Here is a 4,954-nt window from a genome sequence, read left to right as displayed (position 1 = left end):
GCCCGGTGGCCAGAACCTGGTGCCAAGTTGGGCAGGTCTTCCCGAGTGGCTGGTGCCCAGGGATGGGGTCCGGTTTGGACCTGGGTACTCACCTCTGGACCAGAAGGGAAGTCGGGGGCAGGCTGGGAGCTGGGAGCCGGTCTCTAAGTCTCAGGAAGTGGCTGGGGTCTCGGGCAGATGGGCGTGGGGGCATGGCGCGGAGATTGCAGGGGCTGCCGGGGGGCTTGGAAAAGGGGATCCCTCCCGGTGGGGCTAGAAGGGGAGCTGCCCAGTGGCCAGACCCTGGTGCAAAGTTGGGCAGGTCTTCCCGGAGTGGTTGGTGCCCAGGGATGGGGTCCGGGTTGGACCACATAATAATCAAAACACTAACTGTTGCTGGAGGACTTCTCTCCAGGTTACACCAAGCCCCGCAGTCCCACAATCCACGTATAAAATAATCACTCAGATGCTTATATTACTTATAAACTGTATGGCCATGGCAGGCTTCTTGCTAACTGTTCTTATATCTTAAATTAACCCATTTTTATAAATCTATACCTTGCCACGTGGCTGGTGGCTTACTGGTGTCTTTACATGTTGCTTGTCCTCGTGGTGGCTGCAGTGTCTCTCCTCCTTCTTCCTGTTTCCCCAATTCTCCTCTCTCCTTGTCCCACCTATACTTCCTGCCTGGTCACTGGTCATCAGTGTTTTATTTATATAGAGTGATATCCACAGCAACTAACCACACAGAACAAGGAAAGAAAATTAAAAGTGGCAAGGGGCCAAGTAGCATATAAAGGCAGACCTATTAGAATCACACTAGACTTCTAAATGGAGACAATAAAATGTAGAACATCCTGGACTGATGTCTTGCAAGCTCTAAAAGATCACAGATGCCATTACAGACTACCATACCCAGTAAAAACTGTTAATCACCATAGATGGAGAAAATAAGATATTTCATGACAAACTCAAATTTAAGCAATATCTATCCATAAATCTAGCTCTACAGAAGGTACTAGAAGAAAAACTCCAATACAAGATGCCTAACTACACCCACAAAAGCACAGACATAAATAATCTCACACCAGCAAAACTCAAAGGGAAACACACACACACACACACACACACACACACACACACACACACACACACTACCACCAACACAAATAAAAAATAACAGAAATTAACAATTATTGGTCATTAATATCTCTCAATATCAATGGACTCAATTCCCTAATAAAAAGATATATGATAACAGAATGCATATGAAAACAGGATCCATCTTTCTGCTGCATACAATAAGCACACCTCAATATCAAAGATAAACATTACTTCAAAGTAAAGGGTTAGAAAAATATTTTCTAAGCAAATGGACCCAAGAAGCAAGCTGGTGTAGCTATTCTAATATCTAACAAAATAGATTTCTAATTAAAAGAAATGGAAAAAGATATTTCATACTCATCAAAGAAAAAGTCCACCAAAATGACATTTCATTTTTTAACATCTATGCTCCAAATGCAAGGGTACTCACATGTGTAAAATAAACATTAATAAGGCTTAAATCATATATGAATCTCACACATTAACAGCGGAAGACTTCAATACACCACTGTTACCACTGGACAGATGATCCAGACAAAAACTAAACAGAGAAATAATGGAGCTAGCAGATGTTATGAACCAAGAGGACCTAACAGTACGCATAGCTGCTAAATTCATCACCCATGCACGCCCTGGGGAGTTTAATGAAGTATTCAATGATGTCCAACTACTACTTAATAATGACAATCTCCTCAGGGAAGGGGCAGCACATGCATTTGCCCAGTATAACATGTATCAGTTCACACCTGTGAAGATAGAAGGCTATGATGACCAGGTCTTAATTACAGAGCACGGTGACCTCGGTAACAGCGGATTTTTAGATCCAAGAAACAAAATTTCCTTTAAGTTTGATCATTTATGGAAAGAAGCAAGTGACCCCCAGCCAGAAGATGTGGACAGAGGCTTGAAGTCTTGGAGAGAATCCTGTGACAGTGCTTTCAGGGCCTATGTGAAAGACCATTATTCCAACGGCTTCTGTACTATTTACGCTAAGACTATAGATGGGCAACAGACCATTATTGCATGTATTGAAAGCCACCAGTTTCATCCCAAAAACTTCTGGAATGGTCGTTGGAGATCAGAGTGGAAGTTCACAATCCCACCACCGACGGCCCAGGTGGTTGGAGTGCTCAAGATTCAGGTTCATTATTATGAAGATGGCAATGTTCAGTTGGTCAGTCATAAAGATGTGCAGGATTCAGTAACTGTTTCTAATGAAGTCCACACTGCCAAGGAGTTTATTAAAATCATAGAGAGTGCAGAAAATGAGTATCAGACAGCAATAAGTGAAAACTACCAAGCAATGTCAGACACCACGTTCAAGGCCTTGAGCCGGCAGCTTCCAGTTACCCGCACCAAAAACGACTGGAACAAGATACTCAGTTACAAGATTGGCAAAGAAATGCAGAATGCTTAAGGGCCAACTGTAGGAGTCTCCAGTACAAGGAAAGAGAAGGATTCAACGTGGTGGGGTCAGTGACAAATAAGTGATTTATAAACAAACAAGAGTGATATTTTGCTAGTTAACAAAGTTAATAGATCTTCTAGCCTCATGGAATACTGTTGAACCTACAGCACTGTCTTGATTCTTTTGTGTGTGTGTGTTCTCTGCCTTGTAATTTTCTGTTATCACTATATCTACTTGTAAATCTTTTTTTTTTTAATTCTGCTGCATTTAATGTCAAAGAGATCTATCCTGAAGTCATTTTACTGTTGAGAAAATTTCGTAGCCATGATGTCCTATGACTGGTTTTTACAGAGTATTTGTTCAGTACTTTTTACTCCATGCTTTAAACCATTTCCAGTACTTCAGTGGCTTTTACCAATCCACCAATTGCTAAAGTGGCCATGCTACAAACTGTAGCTAAGTGGATGACACACTCCTTCTCTGACTGCTTTGATCGTTAATAGCATCTGACAATTGCAGTTTTCATACATTTGGATTGAGGCTTTTTGGGTCCATGTTGGAAGGCAAAGGAAGTTGCCTGAAAATTCCATGGCAGCAGCTTCTCTGGGAACTTGTTTTTAAATCCAAAGACTTGAACCACATCCCCTGCACATGAACATTTATTTCCATTCTCTCGTCTCCTCCCATATATTTCCATTGTAGCCATAAATGTCTGCAGGATGTGCAACTTAGAAAAAGCATTGGGGTAAACCAAGGTTGTCAATCACATGGGCCTGTTTTCTTCAAATGAAGGAAATGAATGATGACTGGTCACCTGGAATGCTGGAATGACAGGATCAAACAACCTGGTGATCCGTTGCTGTTCTATTAGGAGCCAGCCTCCAACTGAATTTACCCCCTCCGCCCACAACTTTCTGAGCATTGTTTATGCCCTAATGCTGGACTTTGTCTCTCACTAAATAGAACTTATGCCTATTACGTATCCTTCCTCTCTAGACCCTAGCCCTAAATTCTGTTGTCTGTCAATAGAACTCATTCTTACTGTAAAGGTCACAGGTGCTTTACTATTTGGCAAGGGAATTTCGATGTAGCTAGCCCTGAAGCTTTGTTTTGAGAACTGTCATTTGGAGACTTTCCCCCCAAAGTTCTATTGTATTTAAATGTGTGGAAAAGCTAAAACACAGGATCAGATCCTGGTTGTCTTGATCCATCCAGTCTGACCAAGTCCGGCTGCACCGAGTGTTGTTCTGTCTCTCCTCGGCCCACTCTCCTGCCGGTGCTGCCCTGCAGGAGTGCCTCAACAGATGTCAGCATTTTGAGAAGAGTTTGCCCATTTGTATTTCTGTTTAATATTCAAGAACTGGTGACGACATGCTGTGGATGTAGTAGAGTATAAAACTTGAAAAACACGGGTGTTGAAGGAATAATAGGTATCTGTGTTTCACTGCTCTCTGGCAAGATTGTTGTATAAGCAGAAAAACCAAACAGCTACATCACTCACAAAGCTGGAATAATCAAGGTGAAAAGGAGAACTCCTAGGCAGTGTCTTTCTGTCATAACCTGATATTTTAGAGAATGCTAGTGCTCTTTCTAAACAAGATGTAAAACCCATTCCAAATTACTCTTTCTCCCTCATCTTGCCTGCCTACAACTCATATGTAACTGTGATATAGCTATCTTCCCAGGTATGTTGGCAGGTATGTGTGTGATCTCAGAGCACACAGGTAATGTGATATGACCTATGACAACTGGTAATGGTGGATTCATTTACATTGTTTACATTTCTATGACCAGGCCTTAGGGGAAGGTCAGTTTTTTAAAAAACCAAGTAGTGTCTTCCTACCTGTCCCCAAATACAAGTCAGAACAGAAGGGTGTTTGCTTCAGCGTTGTTTTTGCTTAGTAATACAGTCAGGCAGGAGTTTGTTCGCAAATGAAAGCTGTGTGAGCATTTTTGTTGATTTCAAATAAAATATGTTTGTATTATTTGTCAAAAAAAAAAAGAGGACCTAACAGATATCCATAGAACATTTCACTCAAACATAAATTCCACTAAAATCAGAAACAAGACAAGTCTGTCCATTCTCTCTATATCTGTTCTATATACTACTTGAAGTGTGCTAGCTAGAGCAATACAGCAAATGAAGGAGATCAACGGGATAGAAATTGAAAAGGAAGAAGTCAAAGTATCACTATTTGCAGATGATATGATAGTGTATGTAAGCAAACCCAAAATTCAACCAAGGAACTCCCACAGCTGATAAATACCTTCAGAAAAGTGGCTATATTTGGATTAACTAAAAAAAAAAAAAAAAACCATACTATATAAATATGATAAATGGACAGAGAAAGAAATCAGAGAAACAACACCCTTTACAATAGCCACAAATACCATAAAATATCTTGGGGTAACTCTAAACAAACAAACGAAAGATCTGTTTGACAAGAACTTTAAGTCTTTGAA

The 4,954-nt window shown here is 40.9% G+C and overlaps 1 pseudogene; it reads left to right on the top strand.

The window, feature by feature from the left end:
* Positions 1-1,639: 1,639 nt before the first annotated feature.
* On the top strand, positions 1,640-4,478 carry LOC102907700 (F-actin-capping protein subunit alpha-1 pseudogene; annotated as a pseudogene).
* The last annotated feature ends 476 nt before the right edge of the window (positions 4,479-4,954 follow it).

The sequence above is a fragment of the Peromyscus maniculatus genome, chromosome 7, assembly GCF_049852395.1.
Source record: "Peromyscus maniculatus bairdii isolate BWxNUB_F1_BW_parent chromosome 7, HU_Pman_BW_mat_3.1, whole genome shotgun sequence".
In the NCBI taxonomy this organism is placed as follows: domain Eukaryota; kingdom Metazoa; phylum Chordata; class Mammalia; order Rodentia; family Cricetidae; genus Peromyscus; species Peromyscus maniculatus.
Note: the sequence above shows the minus strand (reverse complement) of the source record. Positions and strands in the feature narration are given on the sequence as shown.